The 20257-nt window shown below is 43.2% G+C and overlaps 2 pseudogenes; one reads left to right on the forward strand and one right to left on the reverse strand.

Annotated features, from left to right (window-relative positions):
* On the reverse strand, positions 692-1158 carry Ear-ps12 (eosinophil-associated, ribonuclease A family, pseudogene 12; annotated as a pseudogene).
* On the forward strand, positions 4380-12490 carry Ang-ps2 (angiogenin, ribonuclease A family, pseudogene 2; annotated as a pseudogene).

The following is a 20257-nucleotide window of genomic DNA, read 5'->3' on the forward strand; positions in this document are numbered from 1 at the left end:
GGATGGCACCTCCCTGTCTGAAATTAATTTCTGACTACAGTTCTGTCCTCAGGAGTCAGGGCAGGACCTCTCATTATTCATCTCTTTTCTCTGTTAATTCCAGCTCCCCTACCTTGATACCTGTCCTTCCTGGTTTGTTTAAATGATCTCACAATTGACCTCTAAGGACAGCTATACAGGGAGAGGGGAAGAGATAGCCTCACTGAGAGATCCCAATTCCCTGGTCTCCTCTGCCAGCCACTTTTTTCCCATAGAAAACTTCAGAGAAGATGTTCTAGAAAGATGCCCTTGTCTTCTCAGATTCATTTGTTTCCAAGGACTGGGAAGATGCCTCAATTGGTAAGAACTTCTCTCTCTCTCTTTCTCTCTCTCTCTCTCTCTCTCTCTCTCTCTCTCTCTCTCTCTCTCACACACACACACACACACACACACACACATACGCACAGTATGTGTGTGCGCCTTCCCCTTCCACTCTCCCCCACCTATCACACACAGAGATACCAGACATCTAGATGAACATGCAAAGGTGTTTATTGATTAGAAAATATCTGTTCAGCAAAATTAAAGGGAGTCAGCAACAGGTTTCGTGAGGACAGGTGCTGATATAGACTGCAGAGAGAGGAAATGGTTCTTCACTACTATGATCCTGGCAGTAGCAGATGAGCGAAGGTGCAAAGTGCTGGCACTGGAGCTAAAATGTCCCATCCAAGTGAACTGGAACCACTGGATAGATAGGAGTGTCCTGTGGAGTTCTGGACTTACAGGCCACTTTGTTGTACTTCACTGATCCTGTCATTGGTATCTGCATTGGGTGTAAATTCTTGTCAGAGTAGTGAGGTTACAAAAAGTTACAGATACCAGAAATAAACTTGTATGACAGTTATTTTTTGTCACGTTGTTGCAGGTGATATTTGGATGGCCACACACACCAACAACATCAGCAAAACTGGTGTGAAGAAAAATATCTATGTCCTTACATCTTGGTCTATACCTGTTAACAACCAGCATTGCAACATCACATAGGCGGTAGGTGCTATTATAGATAGACTCGGTCTAAACCTTCTGGGGAAGGGTTGGTTGCTGGCATGAGGCAAGCATTAGCACAAGTCCTAGCAGCAGCAGGAGACAAAGACTGGACTCAGGCAGCTTCAGAGTCAGGATTCCTGTGAGGACAGAAGAGAAGTGACTACTCCCAACTTACCTCAGTTTTCCCTCTTTCTTTCTGAAGGGCCTCTGCTCTCACTGTAGGTCCATGGTGCAACTTCTCCTGGACACTGCCCCATCACTGCTCCTCCTGTCCCAGGCTTAGAAAGTCAGTGTCTTACCCAGTCTGTGTTGTGGATCCTGTGGAACTGAGTGCTGGTTGTCCTGAAAATCAGGGATAATGGGTGAGCTCCACTTGGGCCAATAGATATAGAGCAGGCTCTGTGGGTAGAACTGGTGGCTCAGAGTCTTCAACATGCAGAACTCACAGATTGGTACATTGTCTGCTTATACAGCCAGCCTTCTGTTACTTCTCTTGGCCAAGCCATGGTGCTGCTGGCTCCATTGTAAGGAATCAAATTCCAAGTCCTCTTGTGCAGGTAGTTTGAAGTCTGAATCTGAACTCTACATAGAAATCCTTTTGATTTCCTGCAGACATCGTGACTGGGTTTAAATAATGGACAGTTTTCTTTTAGTTTGGCTACACACTTAGAAACAAAGTCTCAGAAAGCCAGAATCATGATACATTGATATTTCTGTCTTTCATTTTTAAAATTATATGATGTTGGTGTGTGCAGAGATCACTCAGTGGTTATGAACACTTGATACTCTTCCCGAGGACCCAAGTTTCATTTCAGAGTCTATGATGGATGGCTTACCACTGCCTGTAACTCTGTTCCAGGGCATCTCAAGTCTTCCAATAGCATCGGTTGATGTGTTCATACACATATACACAGGCACACAGAGACACATAGGGGAAAATAAGTCTTAGGGATGGGTGAAATGTCCGTGCTTAAGATAGCTTCCCCTCCTCCAGATTCCTTCCCTTCCAGAGGACCCCAGGTTGACACCCAGAGGTCAGAACTGCATGGGAATCAGGCATGTGTTTGGTTTTATTAGCATCTGTACCTGCATGGCACATTAAGTGCAGACACATGTGAAAATTAAAAGACAAACTTTAAAAATTGCATTTAGAAACAATAACAAAAAACTGTACTCAGGGTAAACTGTGTAGTATTTTTCTGGTTGATTCCTGTAAAAGATTCCTTTGGACATTTCCATCTAGCTCAGTTTGCTCCAGAGCTAGTACTAAAAATCTAGTTTTATACCATGGACCCTCCAGAGAACACCACTTTATCTAAGATGTAGGAGTTACTGTAAGACAATGGTAAAAAAAAAAAAAAAAAAAAAAAAAAAAAAAAAAAAGATACACTAAATGTAATAGAATTTTAAATTTTTTTTCTTTGTGCTTGGGTTAGAACCTGGAGCGTTGTGCACTCTGTCACAGAGCTACATTCACAGCATCACATAGATGAAGATTTTTGACTTCAACAGATTAAATGCCTCTCCAAGATTTTGTTATCAAAACTTTCCTTGCTTTGCAATCCACTGACATATCTTCAGACCTGCTCACACTTTCGTTTTGAAGTACAGCCAGAGTTATATCCCAGCAATAAGTCCCTGGGCTTTTCTTTCCAAACTTGATGAATATAATATGGTATTATCTCAAGAAATAGTTCCACACTTGACATATAAGCTACAGTGAGTATTTTGCTGTCCCAACTGATAGTTGTATTTGTGCAGATTCCATTGGTGAGAGATTGTGTCCAAAACTTATAATTTCTTCAACCCTGGGATCCTCTTGCCATGACTACGCTTGACCTACTGACAGGCAGATGCCCAGTGTAACCATACTATTTGACACAGCTCTGCCAAGTGCTCAGGTTGTCTATGGAAATGACAGTGCTCAGTATTTATAAAAGTGTCCTGTAATACATTTTATAGGGACTAATCCTTTTGGAGTAGAAGAAGTGTTGACACAGGATGTCAATCTAGAGCTTCAGTTTGGTTTGAACTTGCTTAGAAACCCAGATTGCATTCAAATTTTTCTGTCCTTCTGCCTCAGGCTAGAAGTTCTGGGGTCCCAGGCTTGCCCTTCCAGACCCAGCTTATGAGCCAGGTTGTAAGCAGCCTGTGCTGCTGTGAGTGGATGCTCAGATTTAGGAAGTAAGACTCAGCAGGAAGAAGCTAGGAAACCCTGGACTTGCCCTTGAAGGATGTTGTGGGACACAGTGCCCTTTCCTATCTTGCTTTCTTCTGCCATGACCTTGAGGCTTTAGCACACACCTCCCATCATGGGCATTTCTCTACCACAGACCCCCAAACAGAAAGCCAACTAGTGATATCTTTGACACTAGAATCAAATGAATCTCTCTTTCCTTCAAACCATTTATTTGTCTCAGGTATTTTTCACGCATTGGAAAGCTGATTTGTAGCATGATACAAGTTATTTAACTCTGATTTATTTACAAATGTTCAAAGTATATTTGATACAGGAGCTCTAAGGTTTTTTCCTTTATGTTATATGACCTCCTATATATCTCTTTGGAAGGCTATTTATTGAAGAAAAGCTGATCTTGATCCTTTTGATCAGATTTCTGCAAGTACATAGGGACTGCAGAGAGACCTCCCATGCAGACAGGGCTCTGGGTTGGTTGTGTCTGTGAAGGGTCCTGCAGGTCCTTTTTTGTGCTCAGGATTCTGCAGACTGACTCATATATGTAACTTCAGGGGGACACTGTGGAACTCTTCCTCCCCTGCCACTCCATACTTGCTGTGCATGATTGGCACCAGTAAATATGTTCTTGGGCTACTCACTGAGGGATGAGTGTCACACCCCACTTACTGCTGGCATATAGAATGGATGGTGTGATACTCTGGCCTCAGTCTGGAAGTCAGCTCCTTTGGCTGGGATTTTAGTTGAAATTAAATTGACTCTGTAAGTCAGTGTGAAAGAGGAGATTCAAATTCTTCTCCCTGTTGGACAAAATGTTCACTACTCTACAGACTTTCTGGTGCACTGTCACTCATGCCTAAGGGGTGGTATCACATGACTATACAAAGGAAGGGTAGCATCCAATTCCTAGGTTCCTGGTGCCCCTTAGGGAGGAGCCTTCCAGGGTCCCCCTGGCAGGCTTGGTGCATCTGCGGCTGATGTTCCTCATGGAGCTCTTCGAGACATCTACCAGTTCGTGTGTGTGTGTGTGTGTGTGTGTGTGTGTGTGTGTGTGTGTGTGTGCAGAAAACCTCATTGTCTGCTTGAAGATCAGGATTAAACTACCCAACATGGAGGGGCATCCTTGGAAGAATGGGGTGTGGTCACAGACACCAAGGCTGGAACGCCCCCCCTCCTCTACACAGCGCCCCAGTATGTTTGCGCGGCCTGGCAACTCTGACCTCACCCATATCAGGAATGAGATTCTAAAGGATATTTCATTCTTCTATTCGCCATCCCACCAGGAAAGAAGGACTGAGAAACAAAGCCGCCGTCTCTAGTTCTGGGTCCAGGTGTGTTTCTACTTCTGTACCTCCATGGTTTGGCTATGGAAGTCCCTTCCTACTAAGGACAGTTGTGGGGCTCCTGGGAAATTTCTTAATTCTCAGATCTGACTGCATGGCTGAGGTGTGGTGGGATCAACTCTTTCCATTGTTAGCTTTTCGAATCTTGCCAGAGTCCATCGTGGATGGCCATTGTCTAGAACCAGAGCTCATAGGGACCGCAGAATCTGTGAAGGGAGGAATTCAAGAAACCCTCATTTGCTCAGATAAGGAAAATTTGAGAGTATTTAGGTTGATATCAGATTTGTGATGCAAATCTGTCAAGGTTGTGCAAGCATAAGTGGTGTTTTCATTTTCTATTTCCTGTCTCCTTCCCTTAACTCATTTTTAAGTGTGTTGTGAAACCTTTGGAGACCGGTCAACAGCATCCTCTGTGCCTTCTTACTGAACAGTTGGGATCTGCTATGTCTGAGACAGCACATCAAACCATGCCAGCACAATGATGGATCCTCCTTGATTCAGACGCAGGATAGATAGAAACCTTGATCTTATATTGGAACATCCCCAGTGGGCCAGTCCTTTCGTTGTGATGGCAGGAATCTCATAGCCAGTCCATACATGCAATTTTTAGAAACCTCAGTTAGCATACCAGTCTCAACAGCCTCTGGCCAACTCTAAAAAGCTGCCTCAGCTATACAAAGAGCAAGCATCACCCAGCTCTGAGCCAGTTAGTGTTGCTAGTTGCTGCGGTTTCAATTCAGGAAGCAATATGATGATAAAAGGGAGAGGTCAGATGTTTTGGAGAGTTATGGAAATAATCAGTGTTAAGTAATTTTTCAACACTGCTTTAAACATGAGTTTTGATTTTTCTAGTAATTATTCCAATGGGATATAAAAGTTGTGTCATGCATTGGAAAACTTCCATTCACAGGGACACCAACTGCTCCTTGGTCAGTTAATTTCCCTTTCTTTGTTCTTCAGTTCCCTCTTCCTTAAAGTGAAGGTTGAGAGATCTTCTCATTTTGATCTCTTGGGGCGGTGGGACCTTAGTCACATGATTCAGAGAAGGTGGAGTTGAAGCTTAGTTAAAAAGAGGTGATTAGAAAATGTGAACTAGCTACTGTCCGAGATCAGGCCTGGGGGAGTCATCAGTTCAACAATGGCTTAGCCAGTCAAGGTGTGAGTTTCCCCCTCACCCTTGTTCTTTCTGTACCGCACAAAACACTGTGGAGCTGTCCACTGGAGGCATTCTTAGTGTGACTCCAAGCATGGATTAAAAAGTGTACTGATGCAGGCTGGTAAAACATGTCTTGAGATCTCCTATTCTGTGCACATTTGAGTATAGAGCAGTATCTGTAAGCAGCTATTTTCAGAGTGACTACAAGCAGAGCTGAGTATGTTGGGAAGTAATGTTTAATTTGTGTCTTGTTTGGAAATGTACAATGCCATCAGTTCTTTGTTCCCATTCTCCCTGTCCCATGGGAGGCCCCACTCCTCAGCAGGGTACTCCTGTGAGCTTTCCTTTTCTAGTTGTTACTTCTGTTGCTGACAGAGTAGTATGTAAGCACTGTAAAGTGTCCCCATGCCTTCTACTATATAATGAGCCCTAAGGACAGAATCAAACAGACACACTCTGTATAAAGGGGGAATGTGCCAACACTACAAATATTAGAAGAAGAATTCCATGCCCCATGTGTCATAGATATTACTGGCTTGGAGAAGAGACACACAAAAATTCCTGGAAAGTAGGATGGCTTTCAGAAGGCTAAACATTTTAATAAATACTTTCTAAAAATTGGTAGTTGTTTTATACGAATTAAAATTACTGACAAAGATACAATACTCAGGCCTAGGGATGTGGCTCAATGCTAGGCTGTGTATCATATATGAGGTCCTGGGTCTGAGCCCTGGAAAACACGCACACACAGACACTTTTTCCTTCCATCTTAATAATTTATAGATTTTTAAAAAATACCCATTTCTGTTTCAATATGTGCCACGATGGGCAAAAGCATTTTAAAAACAGCCCTGAATTTTTGTCAGGGATATGAGCTGATTCTAAATCCCCTGAGTTGTTGGGCGAGGTGCCAGCGAATTCCAGGAAAAGTCCTGACTGCTGAGAGTCTCTGTCTGGTCCCTGGCACTCTAACATTGCTCTAAAAAAGGAATCTGCCGTGTTTAAGCAAGTTAGTGTGTCAGACTAGTGGATTTTGAGGGGAATTTTAGAGTTAAACACACAGTGACACTGTCAAGGGAGTGGACGGTAGACACTGGTGGTTGAGGTGTTCTGCTGGAAGTGGCTTTCTGGGTGGTTTAGAGAAACCATAATGAGAGACTGCATTGGGTGAGTTGGTAAAAATTAATGTGGAATTTCTGCAAATTAGAAACAAGTAACCCCTTTCCTGGCCACATAGGCCTGAGACTTTTCAAAGCCTAAATAGCAAGTGACTTTTTAGCATGAAAAGCCCCCTGTGTAGTGTTCATGGTGCGCAGGCTTGTTTTACCCAGAGACCCTTCAGGGAAGATTTATTTCGGTGAGACTGGACCAAGGTCACCCCATCATCAATTTCTTCCCGTTGGTACCTTGTACCATCAAATAAGGTTATATAAAATTGCCCCTGCAATTCCAGTGTTGCTAGATTTGGCTCCCAAAACCAGTAAAGAATCCATTAACTTACTAAGAGCCACAGACGTTTAAAGCTGGAACCCCTCTTATTTATGGATGGTAAAGCATAGACCTAAAGAGAAAAAGGAAGGAAACTACCAGAGAGATATTGAGAGTCTGCTGTGAAGCCAGCACTATGATTCAAGGTAAAGAATACAGATCGCTGTCAGTTGTAGGTTATAGAGCAGCAGGTAACATGGACAGGTAAGTGGTTGTTTCCCTAAGATCACATGGTATGTTTGGAAACAGCAGTCATGAAACCCAGTAGCTGGTAACTGTTTGCTTTATGATAGCCTTAGCATTAGGATCCTCCACATTATGGCTTTTGCTTTGGTGTCCTAAATACCCAGAGCCTGGCAAGTTTAGGCACTCTGAGTGAGCCTAACAGTTCCCATTCCCCACAACCTGGGTTTTAGGGATAGGTTGGCATCTTCACAAGAGCCAGCAGTCCTGCTATTGAATGGCAACATCCCTATCCACTGCTGCCACCTGCTGAGCATTTTGAGTATTACCAACTCTTGTTATTTTGTTTCTTTAGGGTGGAGGTAGCCAGGCTAGCCCCAAAACACGCCCCAGTCCTCCTTTCCCACTCTGGGATTGCAGGCATGATTGCAACATTACACCCAGATCTTCCTCATTTTAAAAGAGAAATCACATCCAGGGAAGAACATCCCAAGACAACGTAAAGAGCTCAGCAAGTGTGTGTCATGCAGCCCGGCAGCTCTGTTGAAGCTGTTGCCACATGGAAATGCTGGTAACTCTTTAGGGGTGTCTGTGCCTTCTTCACTTGCGCACCATCTCTTCTCAATAAACAACAACAACAAACCATGCTCACCTTTGATTCTGTTACAGATCATAAATCTGCTATGCTTTATTGAAGTTTGTTATTTCAGCGCTGTGAAATGACCAGGAATTTGGTGTTCTTTATAGCCTTATATGAGTCTGTGGTTTTCATGAAGCAGAAAAGACAGGCTAGTGTCATATGCTAATTAGAAGGGCAGTTCACTTCCCACTCCATCACCCATCTTAAACATGCTCAGTAGAGTCTTTGACCCCTGACCTCCTAGATGCAAAGCTATACTCCTGCCCCTGCACTACTGAGCAGATTATAGGCTGAGGGCCAGGACCTCGACGTTCTACACATGTGACACACAAACACACACACACACACACACACACACTCACACTCACACATACACACAAACACATATGCACGTGCACACCCACACATGCACATACATGCATATGCTCACACAGGCAAGGTAAAAGTAAAAGTGTTCAGATCTACACATGAGGGAAACATGAAATAAAATTAACGGTTAACTTAATGCAGCTGAGAAACAAGATGCAGGGTAAAAACAAAACAAAATGTACTTGGGGCCGATTTTCCCTTTAAGTAATATATCCTTAGGCTGTCAGAAAGATGCAACATTCGTTGTATTTATTTATTTACAGGCAAGGTCTCCTGTATCCCAGGCTGTCCTTGAACTGGCTATAGAGCCCAAGATGACCTTGAACCTCCAATTCTCCAGCCTCCACCTCCATATAACCACATAAACTAGGTGTGGTAGTGCTGAAGAAAGATCAAGAATTTGGGCCCAGCAAGACCTTGTCTCAAAGTAAAACAAAACAGAAAATCAAAAAAATAAAAGTTGATTTTCCCTGTTAAATGTGGGGGCTCTCTGATCATCTGATATGATGGGGTTCTGTGTGGAGGTGCAGGTTTCTCAGAAGCCATGTACCATGTTTTCTGGGACCTGAACCTCACCAATTACAATGCTGGCTGGTAGGGATCCTCGTGTTTCTACCTCCACAGCAGCAGGATTACAAGTGCTTGTCATCGAGCCCGACTTTTTACTTCCTTGGCCATTTCCTCCCTGTGGTGACCTTATTGAAGTTTACTTTTTATTATTTTAAGTTAATTATATATGTGTGTTTCTGTGAGCAGGTTTGTGTAAGAGAGTTCCTGGTGCCCACAGAGGCCAGAGGCACTAGATCATTTGGAGCCTGAGTTGCTAGTGGATGTGAGCAGCTTAGTGTGGATGCTGGGGCCGGAACTCAGGCTCTCTAAAGGGTAATATGCACTTTTTATTGCTAAGCCATCTCTGCAGCCCCACCATGAAGAAGGTTTTTATATATCAGGATGATCTTTTTATATTTTCTCCAAAGAACTAAGGATACGATCAGAAATTGCTTGATATCTCCCTATTATCTCCCTTTTCTCAAAATCTCAAATTTCCTAAGAAATAACATTTTAAAAGTCCATAAGAGAAGATGCAGCAATACCACTTCTGGTATAATCAGAAGATGCTCCATCTTGTAATAAGAACACATGTTCCACTATGTTCATAGCAGCCTTATTTATAATAGCCAGAAGCTGGAAAGAACCCAGATGTCCCACAACAGAGGAATGGATACAGAAAATGTTGTAATTTACACAATGGAGTACTACTCAACTATTAAAAACAATGAATTTTCCCAACACAGGGAGGCAGAGGCATGCAGATTTCTAAGTTCAAGGCCAGCCTGGTCTACAAAGTGAGTTCCAAGATAGCCAGGGCTATACAGAGAAATCTTGTCTCGAAAAACCAACCAAACAAACAAAACAACAAAAAAAACAATGAATTTATGAAATTCTTAGACAAATGGATGGGTCTGTAGGATATCATCTTGAGTAAGGTAACCCAATCACAAAAGAATACACATGATATGCAGTCAGTGATAATTGGATATTAGCTCAGAATACCCAAGATACAAATTGTAATACACATGAAACTCAAGAAGATGGAAGACCAAAGTGTGGATACTTCAATCCTTCTTAAAAGGGGGGAACAAAATACCCATAAAACGAGTTACAGAGACAGTTCGGGGAAGAAACTAAAGGAATGACGGTCTAGAGACTGCCCCACCTGGAGATCCATTCCATAAGCAACCACCAAACCCAGACACTATTGCAGATGTCAACAAGACTTTGCTGACAGGAGCCTGATATAGTGGTCTCTTGAGAGGCTCTGTCAGTGCCTGGCAAATACAGAAGTGGATGCTCACAATCATCCATTTGACGGAGCACAGGGTCCCCAATGAATGAGCTAGTAAAAGTATCCAAGGAGTTGAAGGGATTGGCAGCCCTATAGGAGGAACAACAATATGAACTAACCAGTCCCAAGGAGCTCCTTGGGACTAAACCACCAATCAAAGAAAACACATGGTAAGATTCGTGTCTCTAGCTGCATATGTAGCAGAAGATGGCCTACTCCAACATCAACGGGAGGAGAGGCCCTTGGTCTTGTTAAGGTTCTATGCCCCAGTATAGGGGAATGCCAGGGCCAGGAAGTGGGTGAGTTGGGGAGCAGGGAGAGGTGGGAGGGGATAGGGGATTTTCGGAGAGGACACTAGGAAAGGGGATATCATTTGAAATGTAAATAAAGATAATATCTAATAAATAAATTAATTAAAAATAAGAATAATAAAAAGTCCATAAGAAAGTCAAACTCCAGAAGAAGACAACTTGATCCTATGGCTTGTGATTGGCACATGTGTGTGGCACAGTGTAAGCTGAGAACTCTGGGGAGGTGATAGTAGGACTCTTCTCTCTTCTCCTCTTCAGAGAGATCTCACAGGGAAGTTTAAGTCCCTTGCTTTCATAAAGAGATCTCAGTTTTGTTTTGTTTCCTTTTACCACAGTGTAAGATCATTTGCCTATACTAGCAGTATTACAAATGTAGGAGACACTAGAAAATAGTCTCTCAAATCATCCAAAGAGCCTCTGACATAGACCTATCTGAAGATGAAGCTTGAGTTCTCCCCTTTTCTCTTACAGTCTCTTCTAGACGCACTTCAGGTACCACACAGTGTTTTCCATTCTTCCTATGAATTGCATAGCAATCTCTGACCTCTGGGAGAAGTAGACCTGCACCCTTCATCCCAAGGTGATCTTCTCTACGGCTTTCCTCATTGATGTGGAACTGAGTGACTGCCTGGAATCCCATCTCAGTAGCCTTGGGGCACGGGCTGTACTGTGTTCTTGATCCCCACAAGTCATTCTTTATAGCTCTCAGCTCCTGTGTTATCATCCATCTTGCCTCAGGAACCCCCATGCCTCTCCAACGGATGCCACATTTCTGTTCTGTGCTTTTCTGTTTTTCTTTCTTCTTCCTTGACCCCTCCCCACCCACACCCACCCCTGCACACCCCCAAAACAAACAAACAAACAAACAAAAAACTCAGAGTCTTCTACTTTACCAAGCTAGGGTGGAACTCCAGGATTAAAGGAATCCTCCTATCTCTGTTTCTTAAGAAGCTGAGCCTTGCTGACACATAGTGCAACTGCCCTTGGTGTATCTTAAAGGTCTTTGTGCCCTCGGATCTAGCACAGTTTCCGGATCCAATAGGGACTTGGGTAATGTTTGTTATCAAGTTAAGTAATAGGTGAATTAAGAATATAAATAGATTTTGAAATACTATGGATGACAGTGAACCTAAGGAATGGACCACAATGGCTGTGCCATGGAGTCTGTTAGGAAGACCAAGGCCTAGATTGAATGAGGTAGCTGAGGACACAGACTTATCATGTTCTTTCAGAGAGGAAGTCTCCACCCACTTAGTCTAAGTTAGAATGTATTTCTATGGCCTGGCTGCTCCTGCTTTTTTGCCCTTGGCAAGAATCATTGTTGGAAGAGATGGTGATGAGCCCAGGTCCTTTGTTGTTAGTCTTTGTTCTTAGACTGGTTGTGATCCCTCCCACTCTGGCTCAGGATGCCTACAGGTATATAAAATTTCTGACTCAGCACTATGATGCCAAGCCAAAGGGCCAGGACAACAGATACTGTGAACTTATGATGAAGGAAAGAAAGCTAACCTCGCCCTGCAAAGAAGTCAACACCTTTATCCATGACACCAAGAACAACATCAATGCCATCTGTGTAAAGAATGGAAGCCCTTACAGAGAAGGCTTAAGAATAAGCAATTCTCGCTTCCAGGTCACCACTTGCAAGCACACAGGAGGGTCTCCCTGACCTCCACGCCTGTACCGAGCCTCTGCAGGGTTCTGATATATTGTTATTGCCTGTAAGAATGGCTTCCCTAAACATTTCTATGAGTCTTTTATCAGTCTGTAGTCTGCAGGCCCCTGGCACAGGCCTATCTCTCTTTTCTTTTGATCTCCCCTCACAGTCATGATCACTGGTTCAGTGTTCACTGTCAGTGGCCAGCAAATGAATTATCTGAAACATGCGTCTTCTGATTTATAATGCACAGAAATAAAGATATCTCAAAAGGCATTAAGCTCAGTCTGCAAGATCACTAGATCCCAGTAAATTTAGCTTTTCCTGTTTTCTCTCCTTGCTATACACCAGCAGGAAGGGGCTGGAACACAGAGAGATATTCATCCTAACCTGTTAGTCAGTGGGAAAGTAGATTTCATCTTTCTATGGTGCTGAGGATGATAAATTGATTTATAGACAGGACAGGGAATTTTCAAAAGAACCAAGTTGCCTATTAAGTAATAGGTCACTAATGGAGCCCTTTGGAAAGGAGTTTAGGATCAAGAGCCAGCACACCAAGGATATCCCCCTGCCCTCTCCTCCTGTACAGCCTGAGACCGTCAGCACCCAGGGGACAGCCCCAGCTTCAGGCTGTCATCCTCAGCAACCTAATTCACCCTCTTATTCTTTTAAGGACCTCAACTCTGGGCAATCCTGATTCATAGTTTCACATAGGAATAAATTTCAAGACCAGCCTTCAGGAAGCAGAGTTGGCGACTTTTATCAGTGATAATTCTGACATGGAATATCAACAGAAAGGTCTTAAACTAGGCATACCCAAATGTGGGTATGGGGTCCCCAACTGAGAGTTTTATATAATTGTCTTAATATTGGCCATATGTGCAATGCCACTCAAGCCACACATCAAAAGGTCCTTTCTTCTTTCTCTCTGTCTTAATAAAATATTACTTATTTTATTTTATGTGCATTCTGTTTTATTATATGTGCTTGTCTGCATGGATGCATGGGCACCACATGTATTTCTTGTGCCCAGGGAGGACAGAAGAGGTGTTGGATCCCCTGAAACTGGAGTTACAGATGGTCATGGTTAGTGTTGGTGTCCAAAACTGCGTCCTCTGCGAGAACAGCAAGTGTTCCTAAGTGCTGAGCCACCTCATGGTCCCTTTTTATCTTTTGATATGTGGGATCATATGGTGGCTCGGGGAGTGTCTTGAGTGGAATTATAATTTGCACAGGTAGAATCAAGGTGCACCAGGGTTGCATAAGGGGTTTAGTGCACATCTTTTTGAAAAAAAGGTTTCTTCTTCATTCTTGAAAAGTGCAGGCTTACTACTGACAAGGTGTGAAGGCTTTAAGCAGTTGTTCATTATGATGGAATATTTGCTTGCCAGGTTGCTAAAAAGGGGGTTTCTTCCCCTTCTCGTAGCCCCTCAAATTTCCTGTTTTATCCATTGAGTGTCTCTCTCTGGTCTTAAACAGGGATTAGTTCTCATGGGATACTCACAAGGTATTCATTTTTCATAGCTATTTTATTTAAACATTTAAAAACATAGCCAGAATCAATGAAATTTATAGAGGAAAAAGTGGGGAAAAGCCTCAAAGACATGGAAACAGGGGAAAAATTCCTAAACAGAACAGCATTCACCTATGCTGTATGATCAAGAATCGACAACTGGGACCAAATAAAATTGCAAAGCTTCTGTAGGGCAAAAGATACTGTCAATAAGACAAAAAGGACACCAACAGATTGGGAAAGATTTTTACCAATCCTAAATATGATAAGGGACTAATATCCAATATATACAAAGAACTCAAGAAGCTAGACTCCAGAAATTCAAATAACCCCATTAAAAATGGGGCTACAGAGCTAAACAAATAATTCTCAGCTGAGGAATACCAAATGGCTGAGAAGCACCTGTAAAAATGTTCAACATCCTTAATCATCAGGGAAATGCAAATCAAAACAACCCTGAGATTCCACCTCACACCAGTCAGAATGGCTAGGATCAAAAATTCAGGTGACAGCAGATGCTGGTGACGATGTGGAGAAAGAGGAACACTCCTCCATTGCTGGTGGGATTGTAAGCTTGTACAACCACTCTGCAAATCAGTCTGGCGGTTCCTCAGGAAACTGGGCATAGTACTACCAGTAGATCCAGCAATACCTCTCCTGGGTTTATACCCAAAAGATACTCCAGCTGGTAATAAGAACACATGCTCCAGTATGGTTATAGCAACCTGATTTATAATGGTCAGAAGCTGGAAAGAACCCAGATGCCGCTCAACAGAGGAATGGATACAGAAAATGTGGTACATATACAGAGTGGAGTACTACTCAGCTATTAAAAACAATGAATTTATGAAATTCTTGGTCAAATGGATGTATCTGGAGGATATCATCCTGAGTGAGGTAGCCCAAGTGCAAAAGAAGTCACTTGATATGCACTCACTGATAAGTGGATATTAGCTCAGAAACCTAGGATACCCAAGATACAACTTCCAAAACACAAGAAAATCAAGAAAGAAGACCAATGCATGGATACTTCATTCCTCCCTAGAATAGGGAACAAAATATCCATGGAAGGAGTTGCAAAGAGAAAGTTTGGCGCTAAGACGAAAGGATGGACCATCCAGAGACTGCATAGCAGGGGGTCCGTCCCATAATCAGCCACCAAACCCAGACACTATTGCATATGCCAGTAAGATTTTGCTGACAGGACCCTGATAAAGTTGTCTCCTGTGAGGCTTTGCCAGTTCCTGGCAAATACAGAAGTGGATGCTCACAGTTATCTATAGGATGGAACACAGGGCCCCCAATGGAGGAGCTAAAGAAAGTATCCAAGGAGCTGAAGGGGTCTGCAACCCTATAGGTGGAACAACAATATGAACTAATCAGTACCCCCGGAGCTGGTGTCTCTAGCTGCATATATAGCAGAAGATGGCCTAGTCAGCCATCATTGGGAATAAAGACCCCTTGGTCTAGCAAAGTTTATATGCCCCAGTACAGGGAAAAGCCAGGGCCAAGAAGTGGGAGTGAGTGGGTAGGGGAGCAGGAGCAGGGTATAGGGGATATTTGGGATAGCATTTGAAATATAAATGAAGAAAATATCTAATATAAAATCTAAAAAATATTTAAAACATGTCTAGTTTATGTTATTCTCTCATTAAGCTTTTTAGTTTATTGAGTGAAATTTGGCAGCTGTGGAGTGTTAAGGAAGTTATAGAAAGATTATTTTTTTCCCATTCTTCAACCAGATTTCTTTTAACTATAAGAGCTATGAATAAACCTAGCTTGCTGGGTGCTGTCAGATGCACAGGCTCAGTAGGTAATGCCCTGTTAGCAAAGGTTTATGAACACATGCCTAGGTATTTTATTTAGAAAACAATTGCTAGAGGCAAAACCACCAAAGCCCTGCTTTCCCTGTGCTCAAGCCATAGCCAGTACCTGAGTGAGCCCAGCCTTCCTGAGTATTCAGATTTAGGAAGGGTTTGAGAAGTGGGCTGCGGGTACCTGCTCAGCACAGGAAGAGCCATCTTTACTTCAGAAAACAGGCAGAGGGTTTTCAAATGCCCCTCATTAGAAAAGTTTCCCTAAGATGCTTGCCACCAAGACCGATAACCCAAGTTTTTGTTTGTTTTTTTGGTTCTTTTGTTTGTTTGTTTGTTTGTTTGTTTGTTTTTGTTTTTGTTATTTTGGCTTTTTGAGACAGGGTTTCTCTGTGTAGCCCTGGCTGTCCTGGAACTCACTTTGTAGACCAGGGTATCCTCGAATTCAGAAATTCCCCTGCCTCTGCCTCCTGAGTGCTGGGATTAAAGGCGAGTGCCACCACACCCAGCATGATGCAACTTTTATCTGGGGACTCACTTGGTAGAAGGAGACAACCTACTCCTACAAATCAATCATCCATCAATCATCAGTCAATCAATCAATCAATAACATGAGTGGATAGTGCAGCAGTTTGAATTCAGTCCTGATATTTTTTGTACCAAGTCTGTTTGCTCTGTCATAAAACACGAAGCTGTTTAGAGTGAATCATCAAATTTCAGATAAGGCCTTGTGTCTCAGCAATAAACCATTCGAGAAATTGAAGACAAAGCCATCTGTGATTGCTGACTGTGCAAGGGCAAGACAAGAAAATCTCCCAGATCAAGGAATGGTGGCATGTAAGGAAGAAGATGACAGCCAATGTGAGAGGAACTTCCCCCTGGAACACAGACCTTCAACTCTTTGAGAGTGTAATTCACTCTTCAAATTAAAGAGAGTAAGCAGCAATACCTAACGATACACATTGTAGTCATTTGCTATGAAGAAAGCAGAGGAAAACAAGAAATAGCAAGTTGGTGAGCAGCTTCCAAGGCGAGCTGCTCTGACGACCACACCTTCCTCTGATCTGTAAGAGTCAACCCCTGCGTGCTTCGCCACTGCCTGATTCTTCTCCTTCTCCTGTGCACTGTTAGTCATGCTGCCTTCTGGGAGAAGGAGACCTGCCCCCCATCACCTCAAGATGACTGTGCTTTCAACGCCTTTCACCTTTCCTCACAGCTACACACTCAAGGACATAATGGACAAATGGGAAACAATTGCCACCCTTTACTGACCACTTACATCAGGGGTGACCCTGTGAACTTACATCAGGGGTGGCCCTGTGATAAGACCTTGATTAAGTTTTTAAAAATCTACTTCTTATAATATTTCTACAAAAAGGTGCTGCTGTAGTTCGGTAGCTTATATGGAAGTCCACTATGAGAGGCTAAGGAATCTCTCCAACTACACGCTGTACTAGTATTCTTCCCATTATTGTGAAAAAATGTTGAAACTAATCCACTTAAAAAAGAGGAAAGGGTTTGTTTTGATCCATTACTTTGGTACCTATGGAGGGGTGTTAAATTAAAGCAGGAGAGCATGGCAGAGCAGGTACTCACATCATGGTATTAGGAAACAAAGAAGAACCAAGAAGCTGAGGTCATTTTAAGGACTCCCTGTGGTCATCCCTTCAGTGATCTCCTTGTTTGTCTGAGTCACCCTGCTCCCAGGCAGAAAAGCTGTGGCTATGGCTGGAGCATGTGACTGGAGAGGTTGGAAATGGCAGGCAGAAAGTGACCACAGATTTCATGCCATGGCCCACAGGGTTGGTGGTGGTGTTTGGTTGGTTTGTATTTTGCTTTTGCTTTTGTTTTTGATAGGGTTTCAGGGATTCAGTGTAGCCTCAAGTTAACAGTGTAGGGCAGGCTGGCTTCACACTTCCCATCCTCTGTCTCTACCTCAAGATACTAGAATTATGGGATGCTCTGTCTATGCAGTGCTAGGCACTGGACCCAGGATTCTGTACAGGGTAGGCAAGCACTGCAAACTGAGCTATGTTCCAAGCCCCCACAAGTCTGTTGTAACTCTGGACCACCATGCCTGCTCTAATCTATTGCATGGATCCAAGTCTTATTAGGCTTGGAGAATGAATTCCTGATTGGAACCCACAGTTCCAGTCCTGCCTCCCAACAGTCACATTCTGTACAACAGAGTGTGGATCTTAGGTTGTATCTGCCTCTGATTAACACTCTTCCTCTGAGCACTGCCAGGAAACCATTGCTTCTTAACCTCCCTAAGCAAGGGTCTGAACTTCATGGATTCCTGTCGTTTACACAGTTGATTCTGTCATATGCGGGCCTGGGAGATGCTTTCTGTACAAAACACACATTGGTTCCCCTATGTGTTATTATTCCTTTCCTGCCCCTCACACTCTGCAGAAAGCTTGACTTCTGAGTTTCTTGCTGTTTAAGTTCTGTTGGTAAATAGATAATTTAGCACACATTGATAGCCCTGTTCCTCCATTGTTATTTTTGCTGTGCTTGATGGTAAATCTAACCATGACCTACCAGGAGAATTAAAGTAATTTTAAGATCTATACCAGACCTGAATGATTCTTGAACAAACAAAAACTTGTTTCTTACCAGGTCTTGAAAATAGCCTTAGGTAACAAAATTATGAGTAAAAATTGAAAAGTATTTTTGTGAGTTCAAAACCAGCCTGGTCTACAAAGTAAGTTCCAGGACATCCAGAGCTACATAATGAAGACTCTTAGACTGTACCCAATTTCATCTCAAATAACTAGATTATGTCAATCCCTGAAGTTCCCCAAATGTAGTTTTATGTGAAAAGTGCAGATTCTGCCAAGGACCAGCCTCAGGTTGGTGATGGGTTCTGAGACAAAGAGTGTCTGAGAGCAGCAAAAACAAACCCCTCAAAATCAAATCTTGGGTCTAAGCTGGCATCCTATGTTCTGCTGGAGACAGTTTTCCAACCTGCTTCCTCTGTGTTCTGATTTTTCTCTCTCTCTTAGATCTGCTTTCTCTGGAGATCTCTAGACAGCTCTCTAAGTTTTCTTTTGATTATACCATGACTCAGCATCCTGTGACCCCAGGACCTTAATTCTTAGGAAACAGCAAGAGCAAATTTTCTTTTAACACTGCAAAAGAATTCAGAGATCTGCCTGCCTCTGACAAACAGGATGGTAAACTAGCAGGGTGGGACCTGAAATTTCTAGTCCTAAAATTACCATTCTACCTCACCTGGGCCTGGACTTGCTGGGTCCCAGGCTGACTTTGAACTCCGGAATGTGCCTGCCTTTGTGTCTTTCTGACAACCTGGTTTATAGTACAGCTGCCTTTGTTCCTTAGCATTCATGAAGGCCCTCGTATAATTCATATTGCATCCTTAATATTCACATAGTTGAGAAATCATATAATATCACACTCATTTTTTAAGAATTCTTTTCTACAGCCTAAAACGCTGTACTAAATGTCCCAGCTTGTACCATTATGCTAAGACATTAGCCACACCTTAACTATCTCATGCTATCTCTGATCCTTATGGAGTCATTCAGGTTAACAGGGAGGACACTGGTCAAGGGAACATGAAAATATGTACATTATTATAAAAATAAGCCTTATGCCATGGCAGTCCACATCTGCTGGTCCTGTTCCAGGTGCAGGAACCCTGTCATTCTGTCCCCACTAAGGCCATGCCAGACTCAGCAAGGTTCCACACCAACCAGAAAGGCAGATTCCACAACAAATCCATTTGCTGCTCAAGAGTAGTGGCTTCCCTGCAGGCCTGACTGAGGAGAGGCTGAGTATTGCATCTGGGAGCCCAGGAAGGAACAGCAAAATGGAAGCTGGGAGTCCAGAATGAAAGTCAGAGGTATGGACCTGAGGATGTCACCCCCCTGTTCCATTCTGCATCTGACACTACAGGAAGGCTCACGGCCACATCTGGTGATGCCAGGATCACTTATGTCCTTAAAGAGATGGCACCATCCTGTCTGAAACTGATTCCTGACTACAGTTCTGTCCTCAGGAGTCAGGGCAGGACCTCTCATTATTCATCTCTTTTCTGTGTGGAATCCAGTTCCTCTATCTTGGAATCTGTCCTTCCTGGATTGTGTTGAATGAGCTCACAATTAGCCTCTGAACACAGCTATGCAGGGAGAGGGCAAGGGATAGCCTCAGTGAGAGATCCCAGTTCCCTGGTCTCCTCTGCCAGCCACTTCTTCCCATAGAGAAACTTCGGTGAAGATACCCATCTCCTCTCAGATTCATTTGTTTCTAGGGTCTGTGAAGATGCCTCAAAAGGTATAAGACACTGCCTCAACACACACACACACACACACACACACACACACAGAGAGAGAGAGAGAGAGAGAGAGAGAGAGAGAGAGAGAATTGTCTTTGTGTTTGTCTCTCCCCCTTCCTCTCTCCCCACTTGTATCAGACACAGAGATACTACAGATGGAGATGAGTGTACAAAGGTATTTATTGACTAGAAAAATATACTTTAGCTAAATTAAAGGGAGTCGGGGACAGGTTTCATGAGGACAGGTTTCAAGCTAAAATCAGTGGCCTCAAAGCAGAGATGCCACCCGAGGACATGGAGTAATAATTCCCCACCTATGATCCAAGGAAGGCTCTCAAACTTCTCTTAATGGACCGATGAATTGACTCAGCAAATGAAAGCACTGCTGTCCCGAGTTTGAGCTGCAGAGTCCATGTGGTG

The sequence above is a fragment of the Mus musculus genome, chromosome 14 (assembly GCF_000001635.26).
Source record: "Mus musculus strain C57BL/6J chromosome 14, GRCm38.p6 C57BL/6J".
Lineage (NCBI taxonomy): Eukaryota > Metazoa > Chordata > Mammalia > Rodentia > Muridae > Mus > Mus musculus.